Source organism: Theropithecus gelada, chromosome 3 (genome assembly GCF_003255815.1).
Source record: "Theropithecus gelada isolate Dixy chromosome 3, Tgel_1.0, whole genome shotgun sequence".
NCBI classification, from domain to species: domain Eukaryota; kingdom Metazoa; phylum Chordata; class Mammalia; order Primates; family Cercopithecidae; genus Theropithecus; species Theropithecus gelada.
This window is the reverse complement of record NC_037670.1, coordinates 121,829,933-121,846,750: the sequence shown is the minus strand read 5'-3', so window position 1 is coordinate 121,846,750 and position 16,818 is coordinate 121,829,933. Positions and strand designations below refer to the sequence as shown.

Genomic DNA, 16,818 nt, shown 5'->3' with positions numbered 1-16,818 from the left:
AAAAAAAAAAATTAGCCACCAGGCGTGGTGGCAGGTGCCTGTAGTCCCAGCTACTCGGGAGGCTAAGGCAGGAGAATGGTGTGAACCCGGAAGGCAGAGCTTGCAGTGAGCCGAGATCGTGCCACTGCACTCCAGCCTGGGTAACAGAGCGAGACTCTGTCTCAAAAACAAAACAAAACAAAAAACCTACAGACTCTACAAGCTGCCTATTTGGACAACAAAATAAATAAATAATTAACAGTTATTTTACTACTTTTGATAAATTAAGTTACTTAAATATTTTACATAGGCAGAAGAAAAATCTGTTTGGCATAGCGTTTTGTTTTTATCCTTTTACACAAAAGCATTTGTGAAATAGAAGTGGAGTTTAGAAAAATTAAAATTGTTCAGATAACACAGTGCAATAATTGCATCAAAGTTAAAATGTGTCTTTTTTAAAGGAAATTCCACAGTAAATGTCTACGACAATGTTTCAATATTAAATACTCAGTAAACATTTAACTGAGCATAATATATCACAGGTATGATATTAACCTTTAAAGGTTATTTTAGGAAAATAAATAAAACAGCCAGCAAAGGTATTATGGAGACAGCCTGAAACATACTGTTTAATGTTTATTTAATTACAAAAATTTATTGGGGACAACCAAGTCATCCACTCTCCCTCCAACTACACATAGTCCTTTTTTTTCTTCTCTTCACTTCTTCTTATTCAACCAAAACCAGAAATATCCAAACAGAAGAGTTAATTATTGGGGATGTGTGGGCCATGGTTGGGAAAAATGTTGAGAAATTATTTGGGCTATGTGGAGCAAGCTGTCTTGCATGAAAAGCTATATTGTGCTCTAGAGAAAGTAGGAATGGAAAGAGAATTTGAGAGACACCTGAGACCAAAAAAATAAGACACAATTAAGAATGTTTAATAGAATACAATGACAAGAAGCCTTTCCAAGACAGTAAATCCAAAAAGGCTGCTAAATAGCATAAGACAGGAAAAAGATAAGGAAGCAAAGGGTGGCTGGGAAGCTTTAATCCAGAGCTCCCGATGTACAAGAGAGGCTGGCAACAGGAAATTGAAAAGACAGTGGTTCTAGCCAGAGCAGGAGCAGATGATGAAATGGCATAGAAAAATTGACAGCAAGTGCAAACAGTTTTAAAAAGAAAGTTGATGCCCCTCTTGTATACTCTTTCTTGGTTACGCAAACCTGAAACCTAGACGTCTTCTTTTCTATAAATGCTCACCTTCAGCGACGCAACAAGACCTACACATAGTCCCTCTTTCCTGTATCTCCCATCGCCTCTATTTGCATGACTGTTTCCCTTTAAGCTATCTGCACCATCCTGAATTTCTGCAATAGTCTCCTTGGTAGCTTCCTGCATCTGATTTTGAACCCCTGTGACTCATACACCCCGTAGAACTGCCAATGTAAATTTACAAAAATACCAATCTTATTTTCCTTTTTTTTCATACATTTTACAGAAAAGCCATAGAATTCAAATCCAGGTGTGCCCACTCTTAAGTGTAAAGGACTCCAAGGGCAGATGCTTTACAAGACCCTTCATTACTGACCTCTACCTACTTTTCCAGCCTCATGTCTCATCATTTTCTTCATGCTTCATAACTTTGCATTGTGTACTACCCGAAATTCTCTAGAATATTTTCTTTACCTAAGGAGTCAAAGAACTCATCTATATGCTTCCGTGGTACTTGTTCATCTATAGGAATTACTTGTTTATTTGACAATTTTCCCCACTGGACTGTGAGGTCCTTAAGGCAGACACTGTCTTTCAACTCTATATCCTTTGTACCTAGCTTAATGTCCAGAACGTAAGAGGTACTTAGTAAATATTTTCTGAGCGAATGATTGAGGCATCAGCAACACCAGCAAGAAAGTGACAGACAAGAATTAATCCCTTCATTTACATTCTCTCCTCTTCCAATGTCACAGAGATTTTTTCAAGCTCCAGTTCACTTTTGTTATTATTAAAGTGCCTCAGTAGACGAACAGTGTTATCAGTAGTCACCACAAACTTTACTGACATATTCACAAAAAAACCATCTCTAAAATCACTCAAATGTTTTTCTGTGTTGTAATAGCAAGCACCATTGGAGGCTGAGGCATCTAGGATACAAAGAACAAACAAGAAAGACTCCAGTGCCTTATTTTGTTATATAGTTCTGCATCATTGTTCTGCCCTTCTGGTTTCCATATCTTGAATTCCAGCTTTATAGGCCCATAACGTGGCTTTCTATCTAACTAAATTCTTTAGCTGTTATCTCCTCAGCTATTTCTGACATGCACTGTTAATGCTTTGTTTTTGGTTTTGCTTTTTTAGTATTTATCCACACATCTTCATGCTCTTGAGTCATTGGCTATTCCCCAAACCCAAAAGGTAGCTATTGTTGTGACTTCTATTACTATGAATTAGTTTGGGCTAATTTACTTACTCCTTTACTTCATATATATTGAATCATATAACATGTAGTCTTCTCCATCTGGCCTCTTTGGCCCATCACTATAGTTGTGAGATATATAATTGTTGCTGTGTACAGCAGTATTTTGTTCTTTTTATTGCTGTGCAGTTTACTATGTATGTATATACTTCGGTTTATTTATCCAATCTTTCTTTAAAGGACATTTGTGTTGTAACCAGTTAAGGACTATTGTGAATAAAAATGTGTATCTGATGGGAAACATGTACTCATTTCTGTTGGAAATATCCTAGGAATTGCTGGATTGTAGGGTAGGTACTGCCAAAGAATTTTCCAAAATGGTTTTGGTGAAATGGATATCCACACATCTAATGTATTTAAGTTCCGGTTTCTCCATATACTAGCTACTCTCTTCTATCCACATTTTCAATCTTCTTTTTTAAGTTGTGAATTCTACACAGACTCTTTCAAAGTCGTCATTACTAAACTCCCATTAACCACTTCTTTGGGTTTCACTCGTTATTTAACTTATTTCATTATGGCCTTTGTCTAACTACTCTTAAGTCCCATTTCAAACTAACTGTATTTTCTCCATAATCATCTTTCTTGAACTGTATTCCTTATTTAACAACAAATTACTTCTTCATCCAAACTCCTTCCTGTGCTGCATCAGATGACAAATGAATGTCATAATTCCCATGAGACTCTGGCTCTATTTCATTCTTCCACTCTATAAATACAGCGTTTTAACCCCAGATTCAGGCCTCTGCTCTTGCTTTTTTCATGTCAACTATCACCTAAATGAAAGTACACATCCACTACCATCCTCTCTCTCAGAAGTGTCAATCTTCTAATTCCATTTGCTGTTCTACAGCTACAGCAATAGAGTCTACCATCACCTCAAATTCATCATTTAGAAAAGGAAAGTACCGCTTTCTCTAGAACCTAGATCCTCTCTAGTCCAAATACCATGATGCACACAGTCATTCGATCTGAAAACCTGAGTCATTCATTTTTATTATTTCTCCCCTACATGCAGTAAATGAATGAATTCTCTTGATTCTTTATCAAATTTTATCTCCATCATCTAAATATATATAGTTATTTCATTAAAATAGAAAGATATTAATTATAATTTTATTCATTTTCTACCATCCACAAGTGAACCCATTATCAGTGGTCAGATTTCACACATGCTTGCTAATTTCTAATTTATTGATTGTGATTCTCCAACTATCATCAAAACCGCCACCATTAACAAAGCAATAACCATCATGCCATATTTTTTAGTATATATATTATCCCTTTTATGTATGACAAGTAGTACATTATTGTATTATTTCCATTTGGAAGTTTAGAAAAAAATAAGCTTTAGATGCACAGTTATTAATTAGAGCCAAGGAGATAAACAGGCATCAAGAGTAAGGTAAATGGCTAGACCAGCAAAGCAGCTAATTACAATGGAAAACTCAAATCATCATTTTTTTCTTTCCTGAATCGATTTCAACTTTTTCAAAATAAATAATATTTATAATCATAGACAGTAGATGACGGATGAATGGCTAGACCAGGAAAGCAGTTAATTACAATGGAACACTCTAATAATCACTTTCTTCTTTTCTGAATCTATGTCAACTTTTTCAAAATAAAAAATATTTATAATCCTAGACAGTAGATAATGAACTAGCAATCCAAACAGTACTAAAATAAAGGAAAAATAAATTTACAGAAGTCAAAGCTCAATTAAGCTGAAACCCAAAATGATTAATTTATGAGAGAAAACTTCTGACAGATTTTTTCTCTCAACATAATCTCTAAAAGACAGATATTCTATAAAACATAAATAGAATCTAAATTGTAGCATTACAGCTTTTAGAAAGGAAGAATTTTGACAGCAAGAGTATTGGGATATATGACAAAAATGTAAAATAGCCCTTATTGAGGAATTTTTCTACTAAAGGTAGTCCAGTGGTGGCATCAGTCATCCAATAGTAATAATAGTTGTAGTAATGTGTTCAACACCCTCTAATATGCCAGTGAGAAGTTGGAAAAAATTACTCTCATGGCTTAAAAATATGTCTACAAATCTTTTTTTTTTTAATTTATTTATTATTATTATACTGTAAGTTGTAGGGTACATGTGCATAACGTGCAGGTTTGTTACATATGTATACTTGTGCCATGTTGGTGTGCTGCACCCATCAACTCGTCATTTACATCAGGTATAACTCCCAATGCAATCCCTCCCCCTCCCCCCTCCCCATGATAGGCCCCGGTGTGTGATGTTCCCCTTCCTGAGTCCAAGTGATCTCATTGTTCAGTTCCCACCTATGAGTGAGAACATGCGGTGTTTGGTTTTCTGTTCTTGTGATAGTTTGCTAAGAATGATGGTTTCCAGCTGCATCCATGTCCCTACAAAGGACGCAAACTCATCCTTTTTTATGGCTGCATAGTATTCCATGGTGTATATGTGCCACATTTTCTTAATCCAATCTGTCACTGATGGACATTTGGGTTGATTCCAAGTCTTTGCTATTGTGAATAGTGCTGCAATGAACATACGTGTGCATGTGTCTTTATAGCAGCATAATTTATAATCCTTTGGGTATATCCCCAGTAATGGGATGGCTGGGTCATATGGTACATCTAGTTCTAGATCCTTGAGGAATCGCCATACTGTTTTCCATAATGGTTGAACTAGTTTACAATCCCACCAACAGTGTAAAAGTGTTCCTATTTCTCCACATCCTCTCCAGCACCTGTTGTTTCCTGACTTTTGAATGATCGCCATTCTAACTGGTGTGAGATGGTATCTCATTGTGGTTTTGATTTGCATTTCTCTGATGGCCAGTGATGATGAGCATTTTTTCATGTGTTTGTTGGCTGTATGAATGTCTTCTTTTGAGAAATGTCTATTCATATCCTTTGCCCACTTTTTGATGGGGTTGTTTGTTTTTTTCTTGTAAATTTGTTGGAGTTCTTTGTAGGTTCTGGATATTAGCCCTTTGTCAGATGAGTAGATTGCAAAAATTTTCTCCCATTCTGTAGGTTGCCTGTTCACTCTGATGGTAGTTTCTTTTGCTGTGCAGAAGCTCTTTAGTTTAATGAGATCCCATTTGTCAATTTTGGCTTTTGCTGCCGTTGCTTTTGGTGTTTTAGACATGAAGTCTTTGCCCATGCCTATGTCCTGAATGGTACTACCTAGGTTTTCCTCTAGGATTTTTATGGTATTAGGTCTAACATTTAAGTCTCTAATCCATCTTGAATTAATTTTCGTATAAGGAGTAAGGAAAGGATCCAGTTTCAGCTTTCTACTTATGGCTAGCCAATTTTCCCAGCATCATTTATTAAATAGGGAATCCTTTCCCCATTTCTTGTTTCTCTCAGGTTTGTCAAAGATCAGATGGCTGTAGATGTGTGGTATTATTTCTGAGGACTCTGTTCTGTTCCATTGGTCTACAAATCTTTTGATACATCTTCCTTCAAGTGGTCGGCTGGATATAGCACCTCATTTCTCACAAATAGCATAAACTAGAAAGGATAGCACCCAACGTAAGAGACTAGGTTGTGAAGGGTAATGTGAATCCCTCCTTGTGCTTTCTTGAATTGCTCACTGTTTGGGAAGTTAGCTACCATGGTCAGACCATGTGGAAAGAAGCCCAAGTGGCAAGAAACTGAAGTCTCCTGACAATAGCCATGTAAACAAACCACCTTAAAAGTGGATCTTCTGAAAACAAAAGAATAAAGGTACTACCAAGAAAAAAAAAAAAAAATAAGTGTAATATCCTAGTACTTCTTTTGGTAAACTTATTTCTGAATGTTTCTGTTTGTTGCTATTATAAATAACATTGTTTTTCTTCATTTCAAAAAAAAAAAAAAGTGCACAGTGAAAATTTAAAAAGTAGATTTTGCAGCACCAGGCAAGCCATCAGAGAAGCACCACCTAAGAAACCATGAGAAAGACTCACCCAGGTAAGCCACTCCTAATTTCCTGACCCACGGAAACTATGAGATGAGAAATGTTTGTTACTTTAAGCCACTTTGTTTTGAGGTAATCCATTATATGTAGCAATAAGGAAATGTAGCAATAAAGAACTAATACTACTATCTAATAAACAAGTTTGATATGTTCTAAATAAAATCACAAAATAAAGTTAAATTAAAAAAAAATCTATCAACTTCATTGCCTAAAAATATAATATCCAATGTTGAAGAGGAGATAGAAACACGCTATCATAAACTCCTAAAAAATTCCAGATGAATAATCTGGCAAGCTCTATTCATAGTTTTTAAATAATAATAACATACCTTTTGATATAGTTCAACTTTGAGAATTTATGCTAAGGAAATAAGAAATTTGTACATATATTTCTATATAAAAATGTTTACAGGATTGATATTTGTGGTATTAAAAACTGCAGTTCTTCTAAATTAGTCATAGGTACTGGCATATACATATGATGTTGCCATTATGATTCTATTTTATATATTATTTATTATGTATTATGGTATATCTTATCTATAACATTTTCTATTTTATTATTATTTTTAGAAACAGGATCTTGCTATATTGCCTGGGCTGTAGGTATTCACAGATGTGATCATAGCACGCTGAGGCCTTGAATTCCTGGCCTCAAGTGATCCTCCTGCCTCAGCCGCCCAAGTAGCTTTGACCACAAGAGCGCCCTACCATGCCTGTATTATTTTATTTCATTTTTATATTTGATGAAATAGGAAAACATTCTGAATATATTAATTGCAAATGAAGGGTATAATTCCTATTTAATAAAAGTTGTGTGCATATGCATGCATAAGTGTACACATGTATTTCACCTGCATACAGGTGCACATGAGTATAAAAGAAAAGAAAGAGGAATGAAAATAAAAGCTTCTTGATGTTGATAATGTTTATACCTAGGTGTAGAATTAAGAATATGCTTTATTTTTCCCTTTGTACTTACTCATATTATCAGTTTCTTAACAATGAGAATGTAATTTTTCTACTGAAGAAATAATCCCAGTCATTATAACACATTGTGACTGCTCTTCTACAAGACCATATGTCATTTGACCCTCTGAATTATCCTTATATACTCTTGCACTTGCTCATTAAGCTCCAATCACAGTGACCCTCCTGATCTTAGAACACAAACAGCTCCTTCTGTCATAGAGCCTACGCACTAACCCCTCCTTCTTCCTAGAATGGCATTTTCACATCTGCTCATGGCTCCTTTCACCACTGTATCTTCCTCTCCAGTAACTGATAGGATCTTTTGACCACCAAATTCAAAGTAGCATGCCTTGGCAATACATTAAAAACTATGTTCCCCAGATTTCCAATCTTCACAGTACTTTTATACTATAAAAATCTATTATTTTCTTTATCGCATATTTACTTTACTTTGTAAACATAAAATTACCATCTGGAAACTTGTCTGTCTTGGTAACTACTGTATCCCTAGATCCTAGAAATAGCAAAAATTCATGAAATGTTTTCTTAATAAATGAATCCTAGAGTGAATGCTTCATTTAAGTTGCTGACCATCACATATTCTTTACACTGTCTCCACTCTTGGGTTATAGACACTGCACACTCCAAGTTTTCTTCTTACATTTCTAATCAGTAATGTTTTCTCATTCACTGAGTCAATCACTGTTAGGTTATCCTTATTTAAGTGCAAAAAGGGGAAAGCAATGTGGGAAGCACCATATCTATATTGAACAATGTACAGGGGCTCATATGAATACAATACACTCCCACACTCAAAAGAATACTATATTACAAATTCTATGAGGGGAGACTATTATTTTTTTGTTGGTTCTAGCTCCTAAATCAGTGCCTGACATACATTAAGCACCCAATAAATAAATACGTGTTCAATACAGGTATTTATGAATGAATGAATGAATAATGGTCAATACATTTTGTTCCATGCATTCATAAAAATGACATAACTGAAAGGAATAAAATAAAACAAGCCAAATTTTATTATCCGCACACAGTATGACCTAAAGCATGCAGCAACAAAAGCATACTGAGTGAAAGTAATTTGCTCATGAACCAATCTCATATGCAAGCACTAAGTAAATCTGATATGAAATATATAGACTGCTGTACAATGCACAGCTTTTTCCATCAAGCAGCCAGCTATCTGGTGATGCCAATTAAATCACAGCATAAATTTATCACTTCAATTAAAGATCAAAATTTACTTAGAACCTACAGCAAGATCCTTGCCTCTGTCACGTAGTTCCCTAAAAAGAACTGGAAACAATACCACATTTGAACTGTTTTCCCAAGTATTCAGAATTTCAGTACCACTCCCCCTTTTATAACTCCTTTTTAAAATTCAGATCCATCTCAGAGCATGTGCCCAGCAGTGTTTGCCCATTATTTAACACTTTCTTTTTAACTTCTCTGATCTTCTTGAATAGATACCACAGCTGTTCACCCAAGGTGAATGTGAAACCCCCTATCAGATTGCTCTCTGATTCTATCAGTCCCAAAAGCAGATCTATCATTATCTCTGGAAGGGGTCTTTCTGCAGAGAGCCCAGAGTTTGTGTATGCTTTTAGTATACTCTCCAGCATGACAAACACCATCTATCTGGCTTTACACTGTCATTTCCACTGAAAACCTGTAATTACTTTCCACAAGCAACACTTCATCCTGCCAAGCTGATTAAAAGCAATACGCGCAGGAAGGCAAAGAGTGGCAGTGCTCAGATATCAAAATGTTTATCTTATAAGCAACACTGCAATGGCATGCACACAGTAAGCACTAAATAATTGTTTTTAGATATTACATTTGCTCTTGGACAGACAATATAGTTAATTATTTTCTCATGAAACATAATAGTCTCTTAAAGAGTGAGTAGGGCAGACCAACATGGACTTTTGAACTGCCGTTTATTTAAAATATTCCACCATAAAGGACATATCATTCCACGGTCTCCACTCTCACCATCTAATTTACATCTACACCAAATAAATAATTACTTAACTATTATCATGTCTTGACAAGCAAACCAATAGGCAGGTACTTTTCCTTTATCACATTCTTTAACTGAGTTGAGTCTACTTAATTTGGCTGATTAGAGCAATCAGGTTTCTGCAGAAGAGTGTTTGGAGATAGTATCAAGAAGTACTTAATTGCAGTTAGATAAATTTTATAGTGGACGTTTGTCATGGTTTTATTTATCTGTTGTTGTACGTTAAAATATCTTTCTATGTCTGGAGAATTTCCCAAGATATACACTATGTTGAATGTCAATGTTCACATCCAAGTAGAGAAATCAAAAAATTGTTTTCCCTGCCTCCTTTGCACCTGGGACTTGGCCAAACAGTTTCATTTAGCCAATCAGATATGGACCTGCCTTGGGTTTTTAATCCTGAACTAATGACCTAGAGAAGCAAGGATAGTGACAGAGCCACCCTGGCCATGGCAGCAACATCGGGGCAGCAATAGCCAGTTTGTTTTAGGGGCAGAAATAGTAGCTCCAGGTAGCAATGTAAACTATGATGTTTCTGTTCAGGGATGGTGGCAAGAGTGTCCTCCCCAGCCTGGCTCTTAATGTGATTTTAAGTTTAGTTCTTAGTTCTGTGAATTAGCCAACATATTATTCTTTCAATAAATATGTCTGTTGTTTAAGTCAGCTTGCCACTCTATTATTTGAAACCATAAACACTTACTGGGACAACTTTCTAGTAGTGGGTACTTTGATAGATACATTGACATACATCTCTCCCCCACCCCCTTTTTTTTTTTTTTTTTTTTTTTTTTTTTTTGAGACAGAGACTCATTCTGCCGCCAGGCTGGAGTACAGGTTGCTCACTGCAACCTTTGCCTCCTGGGTTCAAGCAATTCTCCTGCCTCACCCTCCCAAGTAGCTGGGACTACAGGCAAGCACCACCATGCCCAGCTGATTTTTGTACTTTTAGAAGAGACAGGGTTTCACCATATTGGCCAGGATGGCCTCAATCTCTTGACCTCATCATCTGCCCGCCTCGGCCTCTCAAAGTGCTGGGATTACAGGTGTGAGCCACCCTGCCCGGCCTCCATCTCTCCTTTTTTAACATCAGTTTATGTTTGACCATTTAGAGATCGTTCAACATGCTATCAGCTAAGACACAATGGTTCTGTTGGACAGACTTTTCACATTTATCTGTACAGTAGTAGTGTCAGTCTAACTCTGTATTTGAATATTTGAATATTTAACTGCATTTTGCTTTTTTTTTTCTCTTTTTGAGACAGAGTCTCGCTCTGTCACCCAGGCTGTAGTGCAGTGGCACAATCTCGGCTCATTGCAACCTCCGCCTCCCAAATTCAAGCAATTCTCCTGCCTCAGCCCCCGAGTAGCTGGGACTACAGGCACCTGCCACCATGCTCAGCTACCTTTTGTATTTTCAGTACAGACAGGGTTTCACCTTATTGGCCAGACTGGTCTCAAACTCCTGACCTTGTGATCTTCCCACCTCAGCTTCCCAAAGTATTGGAATTACAGGTGTAAGCCACTGCACCCGGCCCCCTTTTTTATCTTATACAACAATGGTTATGGATTGGAAAAGCAAAATTGCTGGTACTTGGAAAAAAAACATAAATGTGATTGCCTTAGTAGAATTGATACAACGATAGAAATTTGACCTAAAACATCAGTCTATCTTCAACCTCAACTGGTTGTGTGAGGATACACACACACACACACACACACACACACAAAAAAAATACATATTTAATATTTTTATTTTTTACTTTTATTTTTATTTTTTTGAGATGGAGTCTCACCCTGTTGCTCAGGCTGTAGTGCAGTGGTGCGATCTTGACTCGCAGCAACCTCCACCTCTCGGGTACAAGCAATTCTTCTGCCTTAGCCTCCCAAGTAGCTGGGACCACAGGCACGCACCACCACACTGAACTAATTTTTGTATTTTTAGTATAGACGGGATTTCACCATGTGGGCCAGGTTGGTCCTTGAATTCCTGACCTCAAGTGATCCACCCACCTTGGCCTCCCAAAGTGCTAGGAGTACAGGTGTGAGTCACCACACCGGCCTATAACTGATTTTAAAAATTTTTAGCTGTCTGACAGCAAGGCTCCTCCCTCCTTTAACATGTATGTTAATCTTCATTTATTCAACTTTTGGTATGAATCACATACAAAAGTAGAAGATTGTCTGTATCTATCAACTTCTTATGGTAATACAATTTATTATTTATTTGAAACATCACTCATTACCTAATATACTTATATCAACAAACAAAATTACACATCTTCCTGACCAGGGACAGTGGCTCATGCCTGTAATCCCAGCACTTTGGGAGGCCAAATCAGGCAGATCACTTGAGGTCAGGAGTTCGAGAACAGCCTGGCCAACATGGCAAAACCCCATAAGTAATAAAAATACAAAACTTAGCTGGATCTCAGCTACTCAGGAGGCTGAGGCAGGAGAATCGCTTGAACCCAGGAGGCAGAGGCTGCAATCAGCCGAGATCATGCCACTGCATTCCAGCCTGAGAGATAGAGTGAGACTCTGTCTCAAAAAAAAAAAAAAAAAAAAAAAATTACACATCTTCCTGACAAAAAGAAACTTAAGAAACTTCCAGTCTTCAGTGGATATGATAAGTTCCACAAATAGTTACCAAGTTTGTGATAAAACTCATGAACCCTCTTCTTTTATTTCTTTGGAGTAAGAAATACAACAATTCAAACAGAAATTAACAATGACCTACAAGATTGTAATTGAATCCCCACATTTTTAGTTCTATTAGTTTTATTTGAATAGCGGATCCAAATTTTAAATTAAACCTTAATGGCATCAAAGCAGATGCAGAGGGGTAAGACTTAAAATGCAAGCATATGTAAGAGTCTACTCGATCAGCACAGACACTCCTGTCTAAATGTCAACAGAACACATGAGTTGGTTTTCAGTAGTTTCAAAGGCTTCTAGGAACCTAAGCAAAACCATGTGACTTGTCTTTCAGCCTATGGCTTCCTTAAAGCTTCCAACCTTCCCTCAGCCACCCATCCCAGCATTTCATCCAGGGACGCTATGCAGAAAAGTCAGTGCCAAGGTTTTCTCTTCCATGAAAATTTCACTGTATTTTGCAGGCCAACTACATGGTCAGTATTTGGAGAAAAAATAGAATTTTCTTGTTAAGGTAATTCCATTATGACTAATAGGTTCAGATGTGCAATAAACTGCAATGAATATGTTCTGGAGAAGTACGTGGATAGAGGGTTCTTTCTGCCCCTCCTCTATTTCAGGCTGCAATGCACCCATTACCATTAATAACTGGAATTTACTTATCTATCTATCTATCTATCTATCTATCTATCTATCTATCTATCTGAAGTTATTATAAGTGGTATAGCCCACTTCTGAAAAGTTGGCAATTCAAATTTTAGGGAAAGACATATTTTGCAAATTAAGAGGCCATCTATAGAATCTGATTGTCAACCAGTCTGTACTTGTTATAATCCAAAATGACTGGCTAATAATATTTTCTCTAGGGCGTTTCTTCATCATCGACCATTAATACTTCTAAATCTCAGTGACAAAGACCTCTTCCCCAAGTTTATATTCACCTCAATGCAGATAAATCTATATGGGACTAAAACTAAACAGATTCCTTAAATAATATCCAGTCTCCTCTTCTAACCTAACTTTTCGTAATTGCTCTCTCCTTAGACTGCCAGGTTCCCATAACCTCCTGCTCCTTTAATAGTTCCTTTTAAAAACTGATCTGTTGTTAAGATTTGAAAAAATTAGGTCTCCCTGAATAAAATCATAATAAGTATATATACTGCTTATTATTTGTACTCTGTAGCTTTAGAGTCATTTTTTAAAACTAAAATGTAATTAGATTGTGTCTTATGACAAGACTCAACTTGGTCCAGGTAATTTTCACATAATCTGGTCTCTCTGTTCACAGCTTAAGTGATCAAAAGTAATTGGACCTAAATATCTGTAACAATACAAAAATGATATAATTGCATGCTATTTTCTATGTTTCTCTTTTAAGTGACATGAAACAAACAAAACACTTTTTAAAAACCTGGTATTGATTTATTTAAAGTAAATCTTGTGAATCAAAAAGAAGCAGCACTAAAAATATATTAATTTTTAACTGAACAATGTATTTTATTTGAATCATAAGTGAAAATACATGTTACTTGTATGATATTTTTGATTGTTAGTTTTGGCTAGTTTCCATTTCAAGACATTTAAAATGTAAAAATAGTATGTGTGCATGCTCATGTACATGTACATATATAATACATATATATTACAAATTATAATTTTCAGAATTCCAGGACAAAAGAGCTCAGAAGGACACAACACGAGGCTCAAGTAATTAACAAAAGAGTTCTGTGGCATTTTTTGTTTATGCTAATATCTTCCCAAATGAAACTTTGATGTGTGCCATCTTAATATATCCTGAAGAGTACACAGGCCTGTCCTACTCCCAAGCTCTAGTCCAGCTCTGAAAGAAGCTAATGATCTTCACCAATACATGAAATTTACATTTTTTAAATTTAGAAACCAATTTAGGATCACAAGATTCTAGAATTATAGCGTTATAAGCTTTGTATGTAATCTCATCTACACCTTTTACATAGAAACCTTATTAATTATTTTAATTTTATTTTATTTTTAGAGATAGAGTTTTCTTTGTTGCCCAGGCTGGAATGCAGTGGTATGATCATAGCTCACTGTCTCCTTGAACTCTTGGGCTCCAGTGATCCTCCCACCTCAGCCTCCTGTGTAGCTGGGACTATAGGCACATGCACCAATGCCCGCCTGGAAATTATTTATTTGTCTGAAGTCAAACTGCAAGTAAATGAAGAGCCAAGACGCAAATTTAGGCTCATGCTTTGGAATCCATTTTAGCGCATTTCCATAGCAGCAGGTATGTCATTTGGGTTTCCTTTAGCTGTAAGTAACTGAAAATCCAACTCAAATTGGTCTGATTTTTAAGGAATTTACTAAACTGGAGAACAAGGAAGTTCAGATGTAAAGTGTGATTCAGTGTTAGTTGACTGACCACCTCCACATAAGCATCAACTAATCAAGTGCTCCATAATTTAAAGGCTCCTTTTGTTCTCAGGAGGGTCTGGTTTGGGGCCACTGGAAAAGAGATTTTTCTTCCTCATATCACTACTGAAGATACTTGAGCTTTGCACTGATAAGACTACCCTTGAACCAGTTTTTCTAGACAACAGAAGACCATGTGTTAATCAACTTAATCTTGGGTTTTACAAGAACCAGTCATTGTGTCAAGAGACAAAAATCCCATGTCAGTAACTGGTCAGTGTCATCCAAACCAGATGGATGCTACACAAAGGAGAGGGGTGAACTCACTGTTCAAGAGAGAGCCACAGGAGTGTGCATGTAGTCCCAGCTACTCAGGAGGCTGAGCCAGGAAAATGGCGTGAACCCAGGAGGTGGAGCTTACAGTGAGCCGAGATCGTGCCACTGCACTCCAGCCTGGGCAACAGAGGGAGACTCCGTCTCAAAAAAACAAAAAATAAAAATAAATAAAAAAATAAAAAGAGACACAATGTCCACTACACAAGACAATGTGGAGACATAACTTTTTCACCTAAATTCTTACCTACTAATTGCCATCCCTTAGAAAGTGAATATCCTCAATTATATGGAGTTTCATATAGATTAAAAAGCAACATTATACCAAAAAGTTTTCTGTCCTCTATAATATGGACTATTTATAAAATTCAGAGTTGTGCCTTGCCTTTCATTTTATCTGCACAAATATCTCTATTAAAAAATAGTTCAAAACACTATAAGTATATAGTGGGATATGATAAAGATGCTATTTTTATAGATTTTATATCAATATGTTAAATATAAGTATGAATATAAATATCAAATGTACATGTCATAAACTTTCATTTAATAGCTAAAATAATTTATAAATTTAAAATATTATGTTTATTTAAAACTCCCTGATTCCATTCTACAATTGGCAATTCCTTTATAAATGTAATGTCATACATCCTGCAATAACTTAGGATTTTTTTCATGATAGCAATTTCTAAAATCTTTCATAATATTGAAAATATCAAGAAAACAAAGCAAAAGGAAAAAAAAGAAAAAAACTCCATGTGCCAAAGCTAAATCTAATCTGTTGACCATTGGTCAGACATGGTGGCTCACGCCTGTAATCCCAGCACTTTGGGAGGCTGAGGTGGGTGGATCACTTGAGGTCAGGAGTTCGAGACCAGCCTGGTCAACATGGTGAAACCCCTTCTCTACTAAAAATACAAAAAGTTTAGCTGGGTGTGGTGGCCCCCGCCTATAGTCCCAGCTACTTGGGAGGCTGAGGTAGGAGAGCCAGACTCTGTCTCCAAAATATAAAATAAAAATAAATCTAATCTGTTGTTGCAGTTATGTTCAGATCCAGAGTGATCTAGGGAAGTTGCGGAATATCTGAATTGAAAATACCCAGCATGCTCTCAACAAGTTCCAGGGAGAAAAATCTGTGTGAGGGTTAACTGATGCTTCCTGACCCACGGGTTGACCCTTGTGAGACAGGTAAGAGTTGTGGGCGGAAAGGTTAGCAGGATTCGTGAGAAAAACTCTTAGCAGAAGGAGGGCATGTCTGATTTCCCAGTATACTTAACCTAAGTAATTATCCTATTTTCTTATATTTATAACTAGTTCCTATACTGCCAACAAATAAAATAATGTTTTCATAATTCCATTTTATTAAACAAAGTGTTGTGTAAATAAAATTGTAAAATGGGGGGAAAATCACAGAAGGTTATCTATAAAAATATCCAAAACAATAAAACTGATTCCTAAGTAAGAAGATATACTTCAGGATATTTCTGATTTTTTTTTTCCTTTAGTTCAAATTTATTTTATGTGTATGTGGCAGAGAGGGTGTGGGAAGGGGCATCTCAGGTACATCATGCACATTCCTACAATACATTAGAAATTTAAACACTGCAATTTCCCCAATATAAGGATCACATTAAATAAAACTGGTAATGCCATGGCAATGGTGACTATGCATTCAGAATTTTTCAGATATTTTTAACTTTATAAAAGAACCTTCATTTAAACAGCTGAATCAAGAGACAGATTTTGTTTCCCACACTCCTTACAATGTATTATAAGAAACCTGCTACTACAATTGTGTTTTGACCATATTAGACCTTCCCTGAAGAATACCAATCTAATTGTGGCTATTAAAAAAAAAAAATTGAAGTTAAAAAAAATTTCATTTCAGAAAATACTGTACCAATCTTTTCCATTCTGTGTTCCAGAATTCAACCTGATCTTTCTCAACTTATTATTTTATGAGACATTTACAAAACTTTCTTCCACAAAGTTTCCTTCTAACATTAGAAGAAGACA

The 16,818-nt window shown here is 36.1% G+C and overlaps 1 protein-coding gene and 1 long non-coding RNA gene across 6 annotated transcripts in view; both read right to left on the bottom strand.

Moving 5' to 3' along the window:
• Positions 1 to 16,818, bottom strand: part of CACNA2D1 (calcium voltage-gated channel auxiliary subunit alpha2delta 1) — a 503,324-nt gene that overhangs the window by 324,576 nt on the left and 161,930 nt on the right. The gene's annotated exons all lie outside the window — the stretch shown is intronic.
• On the bottom strand, positions 789 to 8,847 carry LOC112621008. Its single transcript, XR_003118639.1, has 3 exons — positions 8,835 to 8,847; positions 2,058 to 2,062; positions 789 to 1,059 (listed from the first exon to the last, which is right to left on the bottom strand). It is a non-coding gene; the product is annotated as an uncharacterized LOC112621008 (long non-coding RNA).